The following is a 12,433-nucleotide window of genomic DNA, read 5'->3' as shown; positions in this document are numbered from 1 at the left end:
GGTTGCAAGCCAAATCCATCCTTCATATCCCCTCACCAACTGTAGTAGAATGATTTCAGGGGTGAATTTGAACAGTGAAAATTAATATGTGCTTGTATTGACTCTTGTGACTCAAGATTTGAGAGTTTCACCAATCAGTATGCTGAGTGTCTGGGGGACCCTCATTGTGTCCTTTGTCCTATGTTTATTTTTCTTCATGAGCATTGTGCTGCCTCCTCTCTCTGAGGATTAATCATCTAAAAGTTTCTGTCAGAGCACCAAACAGCTTGAATCAGGGAATATTCAGAAAGCACTGCCCAAACCCATTGGGCTTGTCTTGACTGAACAGTTAGGTTGACTACTAATTCAATTCATAGAGTAGGTCACTTTACTTAAGTGTATACAAATCAACAATATGCCCCAGAAATCTGAATAGTGCTTATGAGTGGGTATAGTATATTGTATTAGTTTTGATAAATAAATGGACATAGGGAATCAAAGGTGTTAACACAACTCTATCACTGCAACACTGAGCTAATGTGGCTCAGGATTCTGAGTATAGAAATCTCAGCTAATTTAGTCCCATGGCAGCAAGTTCCATTAAAGATGTTTAACCTTTGCATGAAAGAGCCAGATAAAGATAGAGAAACTTTTATAGCATTGTAAATGTAAATATTGAGAGAGGCTATCATATTCCTTATTTCCTTTTCCTGCAATGGTAGGAAACCAAACTGTTTGACAGTCTTTTAGCTGGTGCTAAAGATATTAATAAATGTCCTTTTTGTATGGGACAGAGGTTTTAGTTGGCTGTGGTTGATGTTGCTGCAGCTGTTAAAGTCTCCCTAGAAGACGAAAGACAAATATAAACAAAAGGGGAGTGAAAACAATATAAAAGATAGAAAATGCAGCTTTTGCCCCTGCTAAGTCCCTTATTTGCAATTTCCACTCCTGGGGAGATGGGGTTAAGACATAATCTTATCAAGTACTGTGAAGGCAAAATTATACTAATACTTAGCTATCTATGGTATCTTGGCTACCTAAAAATAAAGTAGCAAAGAAAAGGGGGACATGAGGCAGAAAGTGAAAGTATATCTTTTTGTCTGAACAAATTCACTCTTTCTCTTCCTGGCATTGTTTACTGCAAGTAACTTCACACACAGTTAAACAGCTAAGTTTCCAGTTCAGGTAAGCCAAAGAGAACCCAGTTAACTACTGCAAGTACCTCAGAGCAGCACAAAATGGGAAAAGCAATCTACAAAATATTTTAAATGATGGAGGGGCCTTCTGCATCATTCTAAAAATCAGAGTGTTGGCACTGGATTTATGACCCAAATACCTTGCCATAATGTATGACACTACATTGCCATAAGATGTTGCTACAATGATGTAGCGTCTTATACAGATGCCTCCACTGATAGCAGATGAGAATGATGCAAACAATTCTGTATCTACCAGTCCAAGGCTGGTCCCAGAGGGAAAGTACATCTGGCCAGTGCATGAGCTTCACCCTGAGGCTCTTTCTTGAATGTCAGATGTTAGCAGCCTGGAGGTCAAGGGCCACCTCCACCAGTGGGGTGGGTGAGACAAATTGGTGGTGTGCCTTCTGTCCATGGTGGCCCCGGGTTCCCCTCTCAGGGCCCCTTTGTTGCTCTGAAATCCATCCTTTTATATTCTTTCTCCCCTCTGATGACCAGGGATCCTGGTTTTCTCTGATTTAAAAAAATCCCCAAGTTTTGGTTTAAAAAAGTAATCCAAAATCCACATTTTTCCGTGATTAAAAAGAAACACACTATTTTAATGGTGTTTTGTTTAAATCATAGGAAAATGTGGCTTTTGGGTTACTTCTTTTAAACTGAAAACTGGGGATTTTTTTTAATTGGAGTACACCAGGATCCCTGGTCATCAGAAGGGAAAAAGAATATAAAAGGATGGTTTTCAGACCTGATGACCAGCAAAGGGGCCCTGAGAGGGGAGCCTGAGGCCACTATGGACTGAGGACACCCACCAATTTGTCTCACCTACCCCACTGGCAGGGGTGGGCCTTGGCCCTCAATGTCCAGGCTGCTGACATCTGACATTCAAGAAATGGCAGATGTCATTGCTGACATTTCTTGAATGGTCCACATTTTTCCATGATTCAAATGAAACACCGCTAATATAGTGCATTTACATTAAAATGAATTACATTACACTTCATTAAAATGAAACACCACTATATAATATAGTTTCATTTGAATCATGGAAAAATGTGGATTTTGGGTTACATGTTTTAAACTGAAAATTGGGAATTTTTTTTAATCAGGGAAAACTAGGATCCCTGCTGATGACTCTTCATTCCCAGGCATCGTTGACTGGTTTCCCTGTGGTCATCATACTGTTCACGTTCTGTCCTGTCAACATATTCCTTTGTTTCACAAACTCATCACATGCACACATCTTAATTTGGTTATTTACCAGTCCTCCTAATTTGGTCTGTCCACCAAAACCAGAAATCCCAAGGGCTCTGCAGTCGGGCAGGCACTGTGACCCGATGCTACCTTATCTCCCGTTATGGAACAGTGTGGTACACATCTTCAGTTTGCCAGCCTGTGTGTCTGCTGGCTTCAGATACAGTGGGTCTTGAAGGAAACTTTGTCACAAGCAGGCTTTTAGAAGCCAATTAACCCTTGCCATTGCCCTGGACCATTGTTCTAATGCATCTCTACTCTACCTATCAGCCAATTCATAAAAGAAAATCTCTGAATATCATTTTCTAGCCATCAAGAGGGGAAGATTAGTCCAAGATCACTTCTATTAATAAAAACAAGTTCACAAGATACTATATGTATTATTTTGTGAACAGTTATATGTGTCTGTATATACATATGTATGTGTGTATGTATGTGTATATATATATATGTATATATTTGTGTATGTGTGTATATGTACATATACATATGCATGTATATAGATATATAACAACTCACAAAAACCTTTGTAGCAGAAGATGAATTTAGGGGCTCAATACTGCACCAATGGCGATACAATGGGAACTGGCCAGCGGCCTTGAGGAAATGCTGGCTTGCGTGTCTCACTCCCTTCTAATATGCAATGACACTATTCCATGTACCTGTCAAGTTCATATATTCAGCACACTGGTCTCCATTTTCTGACACCGCTGTTGCCATTCACTAGAGACAAGGGTTGTCATCAGTGGTTTAGTAGTCACGCTCAGGCATTATCAGATCTACTGTGTATAGTAAGACCTAGACATACAGGTGATATTTAAGCAGTTTGAAAATTTGACTCTGAGGGCAAACATGCATGTGAGATAATAACAGAAATTTACAGATGTGGAAATAATGCTGCATCCCATACTAATATCAGGTGAATCCATAACTCCCAAAAATGACTTCATTGTCATAATATGTTTTATTTCTTATGGTATAACTTATTTTGAAAAAATGTTCATTCCATTTATTATTTTACTTTGATTAGACACCTTCCTAAGAATCCAACAGGAAAATCTAGCAGCAGGATTTAGGGTGAAGCTTCTTCCCACCCATGCAGAGTCCCACAGAAAAACTTTACAGCTTTCAAAGACATTTCCTCCTACTCTATGTTTGCGATGTAAATGAAGACTTCCAGTGACTGCAGTGGTCAGACTGTCTTTATAGTGAAGGATGATGCCCATCAGCTTCTAATTAAATGCAAACCTACTTCTACAAACCCTCTTAATATTCAATCACTTCTCTTCTATCCTTATAGAAAAAATCAACACCAACAAGAAACCTCACACAAGCCCAAATATCAGTGCTTAACCTTGAAAAACATTTAGAGTGGTAAGTGATAAGTGACTAATCCAACATTCTCTTCTCTTCAAGAAATGTTATAAAAAGAGGGATTGCTTTTAAATGCCAACTCACCATCTTTTCCATTAAAATACTTGGGTCATTTTTGATCACAGTTGTTTTACCATTTCTCAGGCAATTTAGACGGTGTTTTGGTTCCATTGCAATCTTGCTGTGTAACGTTGGTCAAGTGCTCCAGTTTTCGATGTTGCTAAATGGAAATATTAGTTCTTGCCTTCACAGAGAGATCACTTATAGAAGTTATTCAGCGACAGATGTGCTTCTATAACTACCTAGCAGTGTTTGCTGGAATAAGCCTATCCTACAACCAAGTGTTGATGATCACCATTTGGATAATTGAGAGCGGCATGGTCAGTGGGTGTTGAGTAGTCTTAACAGAAGAGGCCAAGAAATGCCCAAACTTGAGAAGAAGTTTGCAGCTGTACTTCCTTACCCTTCTTTTAAGGTTTGGTTTTGTTGTTTGTTTAAAAAGAAACAACTGAATGCCCAGAGAAGGGACTACATTTGAATTTTCTGAAGTAGGGACCTGAGTTGTCCAACAAGTTGAAAGGAACCTGCTCACAAGCCAAAGAAAAACCTATAAGCAATTAACATTAACAAATAATTTTAACATCTTCAAAAAGTTACTTGGGGTAATCTCCTTTCCTGGGATTGATCTCTGCTATTTTGTCATCCAAACGCTTTTTTTTTAAGTTTTACTTTAATATAATTCATTTCAGAAGGGGTAATGTAATGGGAGGATGTTTAAATTACAGTACTATTGATACAATAAGACAGGGTGTTGCAATTAAGCCCACAAGAGAAGCACAATCAATGGGCAAACAACCCTAAGCACTGTTAGATCATACTTATCTCATTGATGTATAATAGTGGTAGCATTCAGTAGAAAAAATTTACTTGATGCATGCTCCTTCATAACTCATTTACTAGAATTAACCTACTCGTATAAGATAGTGAGAAAAAATTACCTCCTACATTCAGACATAGATAATATCAGATGATAGTATCTCAATCTATCACAAGAAGAAAGTTGTAGAGACTTAACAAGTGCCTTTTTAGGAATCATTTAACTGTAGATAAAAATAAAATTGCACAAGTAATTAAGCACTACTTTGATCTAAATAATACTCTTGATGTAACTAAAGATATAATTTGGGACAGCTAAAGTGGCTCTTGGGGCTGCTTTATTAGCAATGAATGAATGAAAGGAGGGAGAACTTAGCAGACTGTTGAAAGAACTGGCAATTCAGTAAAAATGACATACAAAAATATCTAATGGAGATATTTAAAAGGGAAGGCAATTAAAATTGTTTTCACCGGTAAAATTGGAAAAAGAATCTATTTGTCCATAAGCAGATATTATATGAAAAGGGAAGTAAAACTGACAGATTATTGGCATATAGATTATGAAGACTGAAGAAATAAAGATTAACTCATCCAGAAACAACAACAAAAATGACAGAAAAAGAGGGGGAGTAAGGAAGTAGGAGTGGAGTTTTTGCAGCCTACATTTGCAGAATGCTTAAACAGTTGTATACAAGTCATAATGGTACTTATTTGCCAAACAGAGGGAAAAGTCTCCTGTCTTATATCCCCACGCCTGGAAAAAAACTGCATTTAGACATAAAATTTTGGAATAGGCAGATCTGGGGAAGAAAAATAAGGGAGAATATGGAAGTCATGAAATTGTGGAAATCACTGTCCAGGTGGACTCACATCATCACATAGCTGGTCCAGATTGTCCAGTAGCCCAACATGGGCCCTGATTCACAAGATCCTTATTATATATACAATACTAACCATAGTCTTATTGGGTTCATTATGAATTTAGGCTAGATGTAATGAAAAAGTTGTGTGTCTACAAGTGTTGCAACACCTAATTTTTTATATTTGCTCCCCAGAGTGCTATCTAAGCCCCAGAATGAACTAACTAGGCTTTCTTTGTGGTGAATAGGGAGATTTAAGCACCTCAGAAAGGTCAGCCAAAGAAAATCTGTACATACAGTGAATAGTAACCAGTCTAGAACTAGCCAATGGAAATGAAAACTACAGACATACATGTAAATTCTTCATCCCTGGAGCATAGGTGCCTCTACCTACTTGGGATCCAGAGTCTAAAGGCCTCTCTTAAGAATAGGCATCTATCCTCTTTGAAGGGCTTATCTGGTATCTGCTTTAAATTGGAGGCAAAGGTGTCGGCGTTGGTGTTGCTGCCGCCCACTCTTCATATAATATTATAGAGGTTAAAACACTTCTCCAGAAAATGAGAAAACTGGGCCCTCCTTACTTGAAGGTATTCAGACTCAGATCCCCCACATCTCAGGAAACAGCCCCAAATTTCCACCCCTTTTGCTGAAGTTGTGCAACTGTGTACAAAGGAATTCAGGATTCATGTGGCTAAAAACATAAAACCTGACCATATAGTTCAGTAGTTAGGGCATTAACTTGGGAGTGGCAGGAGAATCCAGTCTTTAATCCCTGATTGCCATCAGCCTTTCCTTGTCTAATGTAAAATATATAAATGGTGAAAGAATCAAGGATTTATACAAAAAAACTAGTCCCAGATCATTGCTCTAGCATCTCGGCCATGTTGCTCTCTTAAAGAAGGAATATAGTAATTCAGGTTCTCTTTAAACATTTAAAATCAACTCTTTTTGTGTGTTTATATATATATAGCAAAAGTAGGTAAGAAATTAAAAACCAAAGTCTAATTAACTGAGCCTAATATTTTAAGAGGCATTTAAAGTAGAGACACATACTAGTTCTTCCCCACAAGTAGTATGTTATACCAACATAATCTTAAATTTATCCTAGAGCTGTTTGGAACTACTTGGGAATAAATGTACCTCTGTAGAAATGAGGAATAAATGTATCTGTAGAAATGAGGGTTAGTTTGCAAACAGTAGTTTTTGAATAACTGATTTGTAACTTATTTCAGCCAACTCTAGGCAAGAAGTCTGTTGATTCAAGTGGGCTAAGAACTAACCGTTGTATATGCAGTGTTTTGCATGTCCAAACAAAACATGACCAAAGTTTAAAAGTGTAGAACTTTTATATAGCAAAACAATCATTGGTTCACCTTGCCTGGACAAGATTGTTTCCTACAGAACAGGGTATGCTCTGTCATGAACACTAATAATGCCAGAAAATTGAAGTATTGGCTATAGAATACATACAAAAGGTTTTCATTTATTAAAATTACAATGAATGTTCCAATTCTTTTTCCAGTTCCTTCTCTAAAATTATTCCATTCATGTCTCATGATTCACATGTCTCAGATTTGATTAAATAAATTTTGGAATTTAAAGCAGAAAAGGATATGATCATGCATAGGATTAAAGGCCCCATTGAAGTCAGCAGCTGTTACATTTTCAGTGCTAAGCATGCATGCTGAACAGAATGGCCAATCTAAAAACTACACAGGCAGCCTATCTTAGTTAGAATACTTAGACACTCATAGTGTATGAATGTGCAGCACTGCTGTTTTAACAGTCCTGTATTGGTGCAAGATTTGGAAAGATCCAATTCCAGAATAAAATACAGAATAAAAGAGATTTATCAGATATACCATATGCATATTCTAAATAATGTTTTGAGCTTAATACTAAATGGTAGAGCACTTTAAAGTGAAAGTATTCAACAGTTATTTTTTTCCTGTTGCTATTTCTAGATATAACTTTCTTCTGCAATCCCATGTCCTGTTTAGTTTCTCCAGTTGGAAAAGAGAGAAAATAACTTTGACACAGAGATGATGGAGCTAAGCAACAGACTTTGGTGTTGGATCCAGAATTAAGCAGCGTTCAGGTTTGAGGTTTTGGTGTAGTGCTCATTGTGGAAAGGGCTAACTGCAAAATTAGTATCCAGATTAAAACTTGCTGTAGTTTGGATGTTGTTTGATTTAGACAGGTTTACTAAGCAAGAGATAAAAGTACAAGGAATACAAGGATTGTTACAAAGAGAAGCTTTACAAGTAAATGGCAAAGCTTAAAGCAGTTGCCTAATGTGGAAATGTTTTTCTTTCCTTGATTCTTCTGTTAAAATGAATTTTATTCGCTTACGCTGACCAGAAAGGGAAAAAAGTAGGTATTTATATCTCGCTTCCATTAGGTAGGACCTGAAAAAAAATGAAGCTATCTCTGCCCTTCATGAGCTTCTGGAAGAAAGATAATTTCCCCCTTTCATGGGCCTAGCTGGTTTTTAGGAGGACATGTCTAGTGATTTGTTGCAGCTGGGCATGATTATTGACATGTATTCCCTTTCTCTGCATAATGACCCTTTCTCCAAATTTTGAAAAAAAAGGAGAGCACCCTGAAACAGAAGAGGGTCACCAAATATATGAGACCGCGCAATCTTGCTGCACCTCGAACTGAAAAAAAAAAGCAAGGTACAGCTTCACTTGTTTTTATAGATGTCTGTGTCAGAAGGAGATGCATAGGGAAGCTGATAAGCCACTAGGGGTGCAGCCAGAAGTTATGTTTGTCACATGTTTAGCCCCTGAAAGTGCTGTAAAGCTGTGATGTGCATGTGCTGCAGAGTATGGGGGTGTGAAATGGGCCATATTCAATTTGGATTTGGATTCGGCCCGAATCAGCAATGGTTATTCGATTCGTTGATTCAGATCACTGTCCCCAATTCAATTCAGCCAAATCTGAATCTGAAGGTTCGATGTTGATTCGACCATAGATACAGCTTTAAATGTTTTTTCTCCATACCTCAATGTACCAGACATGGCTCATGAATACTGTAATGCTGGGGTGGATGAAGCATCCCGCAGGAGTGTGGGGGGCCCCCCCATGTGCTTAGTGATGAACCTGGAAGTGGACCGGAAGTACTTCCAGTCCATTTCTGAGTTTGCCCAGAAGTGTGTGGGGTTGCCCCATGCACCCCCCCAGCTCGGTGACTGGTGCTTCCTGGCTCTGGGGGGTGGCACCTGGGGTCCCCCAGCGGCTGATCACCAATACAGGGGAGCACAGAGTCCCCCCAGGGCACTCCCTGGAAGTGGATTGAAAGTACTTCCTCCCACCCAGCTCAGCCCAGGCAAACCTCAGTTGGCAGCTCTCACTCCCTTCCCTGCCTTCTCCCTTCCTGTAGACAGCCCTGGAGCTGGAAAGGGGGAATGGGGATGAGACTGGGGATAGGGGAGAGAGGTGGTTCCTCAGTGCAGGCTCCTCAGACTCAATTTCCCACCGTGCCTCTTTCTCCTCTTTGGGAGGAGAGGGGGGCTCTCTAACTCATGGCACTGTGTGTAGAGCACCATGAGTTAGAGTAGGAGCCTGCAGGTCTGTCAGCACCCTTATTTCCCCACTGAAAACAATTTTACATTATAGTACTTCACCAGGAGAGAGTAAGAACTAGGGCCCAGGGTATGGGATTGCCCACTCCTTTCCTTGGGAGAGAAATTTTAACTCCAGCTATTGAGAATGGCAAGGTTTTGGACATGAAAGACCAGTATAAGGCCTGTTGTTTTGTAGAGATATGAAAATTGGGTACTTATTTAACTGTCTTTTGTTCCCTTTTAGTTGCTTTAAAAATAATGTTGACATAATTTTTGGCCAATAAGGAGAAATGAGGTGGAAAAGATCTAGCCAAAAGATCACAGGAGGTCTATGAAGAACTAGACACAGCAAATGCAATAAAATCCCAGTAATTTTAATGAGAAGCATGTATAATTTGGATGATGGGAGGAAGACCAGGTAGGTATCTCATAGAAGGTCATTTTTGTGGTTTTCACCCAATGGTTGACCAAGGAGATGAAAGGCTAATTTTAAGGAAGACCCAAGAGCACTTTCATGTTGTATTACCAACAATGGGGGAAAACAGCCCCTTGACAAAAAGATATGGGGGTAAATTGTGAGAGTGACCTTTAGGGTCTCTGGAGTCAGGAAGAAATACAGCAGTAGGGAGTGATGTTATTTTGATGGCATTTACAGTATGTATTTTTGGTTACATATTGCCTTAATAGTAGAACTCCTATTGCAGTTTAAAAGAAATATGCATGTGGACTGAAGACAATATATTGCCTAAAGGTTTCAGAGTTGTCTTCACACACCTCACAAAAAATGTAAAGGGAACATTAATTTCCAGTGACACACACAAACCCTTATATATAGTCATACATTGATGCCCATTTTGCCTGTCATTTGTCTTGACTGTCTGTCTAGATTGCAGTCTCTTGAGGTAAGAATCTTTCCTTTCTATCTACAGCACTCTAGACTCTATTGGCATTTAACAAATAATATCTAAGTCAAATTTTGATTGTCTTGATATTTCTGGTACAGAAGCCAAGCAGAGAAAAAAGAATTATTAAAAAAAATGGGGACCTTCTACAAACTCTAAAGTAGCAGGAAGGGTGTACGAGGATTTTTTTCTTTACTTTTAAAGAAGTGTGTCTGCATGTGGACATGAACAGTTTTGCAAAATACACTTGGGAATGATGTAGCCTTGTATATTATGCAAATTGCCCTGTTAAAAAGTGGAGGTGATATAGCTACTCTATGGCATTCAGCAGCAAACAATTCTCTAGAGAGCTAAATTGTAAGCTTTCTCCATGCTGGACTATGGTCTGACAAGGTTTTACTGAATGACAGACTCCTCCCCTCCTCGGAGAGGAGCTGTGCTCTCTCCACTTCAAGGGAGCTAAATTTAAGCTGAGGACTCAGAACCTGACTCATTGTGGAGGGAGATGGAAGGAGCTTTTCCTCCCTTTTCATTCTCTCTCACACATAGAACAGCTGCTTTATTCACTGAAAAGTGAAAATAGAGCCAATCCCTTTTCTAATTGCTGCAGAGCAGTGGTGACACATAGGGGGTGCACGGGGGTTCACGTGCACTCCCTGAGAGTGCCAGTGCACCCACTGACTGGCTGTGTTTGCCACTTAGGCAATGGGCGGGGGGCAGGTGGGAGCGCCGGTGACACCCCTTGCAAGTGCCAACTGGGAAGTGGAGCACCGTTGCACTCCCAGAAGTGGCCACAGCCACTCCTGGAAGTGGCTGCAGCAATTGGCTGCAGTGATTGGTCAGCAAGATTGGCCAAGGGGGAAACCCCCCCTCCCCGCATCAGCAGGATCAGCTGCAGGGGGGCTGCACCCCCCCCCGGTCACTGACTGGTCACTTGGGAGGCACATGTTCCCCCTGGCTAAGGTGGCACCAGTTGCCCATGCTGCAGACCCTCATTCTCATTCTAGTGAAGATGCAAGCCATTAGTTGATAAAAATCAAGAGTAGGAGAGAAGCCTTTATCGCCTGTCACAGTTTTTCCCAACTTTTCTTGTAATTCCTCACTTCCTTTTGCCACGCACCCCGGACCTTAAACCGTAAAACAGAAGCATTTGTCTTGTTTATAGTGAGCAGAGGCTATATATAGCATTTTTATCCTGTCCCATATAAAAAACTGCTTTGCAGCATGTACTAGTAGCACTGGTGTTAATATACTTTGTTACAGGGAAAAGGCTTTTGTAATAAGCTGCTGGCTGCAGAATGATAGGTCACTGCTAGATTTGTTTTCCTGGGTATTGCTATTGATGTTATGTCACCTGAGAAAATAATTCAATACATTTAGCATGTTTTTCTCTTTGCCCATGAGTAATTTACAACATTCTTATACATATGTATCATTTTAAAGTATTTGCCAAATAATTTCTTCAACTCATTCTTGGCCAGCAGATTGTCGCAAGCAGTTCATTGAAATGTTTGACATTTGAGCTGTGCTGACTGCTTTGCTAAGGATAACTAGGTGATGATGGATTCTTTCTAGTCCCTCACTGGATGGGTGTAAATACTGACATTTATGAATGTGCTAGTTGTATGAAAACTCCTGCTGGAATATTTGTGAAAACTGAATATAAGAAAAGAAAAGGCAAATTCTGTTTTGCTTTTAAGCCAAAGTGCTCAGAAATCTTTTTCGTTCATCTCCTAGACAGTAGTTACCCTCCGCTTTCATTTAAGAAAAAAACAAACATTTTTCCTATGTTCCTCACTTGGAGAGAGAAAAGGCAGTATTTTTGGAAAGTAAAATAAATGTCTGCTCATGGCAACTTAAACTATTTTAATTAACTGGGTAGTGACTTAAAGTCAACATTGAATATTCATGTGTTCCCTTCACATGGCCCTACTGGAACAGTTGCATTCATGCCAGAATTACTAGTTAGAGAAGCAGTTCAAGGATATGTGTAAACCTAATGAAACTCGATGGTTGTTTTTTACTAAACTTGTATTCTCACATGGCTCTGGCCCAACACATCCCAATCCAGGTTCTTCCTGCTCATTTTGGGGTCATGGCCAACCAAACTGCTGATATAGTTAATTACTGGCCATTAGCAGACAGCTAAAGAAGGCTGCATTGTAAATGTGTAGCTAACTTACCTGCACTGTAAAAAGTGTACTGAAAGTGGGTCCAAGGCAATTGGTGAAGTGCAAAAGGAGCTGTATTACTCGGTTTTCAAGGTGAAAATGGAAGTAATGTCAACTATACCTTTTATTTTCTGTTCATAGTTTTAAAAATGAACTTTACCCTCCAAGTGTACTGAGTAGCAGTTCAAATTTCTTAAGTATTGAATTTACATAATTACAAAAAAGTCTCAGACAATTTTAGACTGAAAATTCTTG

The 12,433-nt window shown here is 39.4% G+C and overlaps 1 long non-coding RNA gene across 1 annotated transcript in view; it reads left to right on the top strand.

The window, feature by feature from the left end:
* Positions 1-12,433, top strand: part of LOC149870502 (uncharacterized) — a 147,520-nt gene that overhangs the window by 130,022 nt on the left and 5,065 nt on the right. Inside the window, exons 7-10 of the long non-coding RNA XR_016440772.1 lie at positions 3,727-4,275; positions 7,501-7,634; positions 8,130-8,214; positions 9,350-9,523. This is a non-coding gene — a long non-coding RNA (uncharacterized LOC149870502). The remainder of the gene's footprint in view (positions 1-3,726; positions 4,276-7,500; positions 7,635-8,129; positions 8,215-9,349; positions 9,524-12,433) is intronic.

Source organism: Crocodylus siamensis, chromosome 2 (assembly GCF_052110815.1).
Source record: "Crocodylus siamensis isolate JL-2025a chromosome 2, ASM5211081v1, whole genome shotgun sequence".
NCBI classification, from domain to species: Eukaryota; Metazoa; Chordata; order Crocodylia; family Crocodylidae; genus Crocodylus; species Crocodylus siamensis.
The sequence above is the reverse complement of the archived record's forward strand: the minus strand, read 5'-3'. Positions and strand labels throughout refer to the sequence as shown.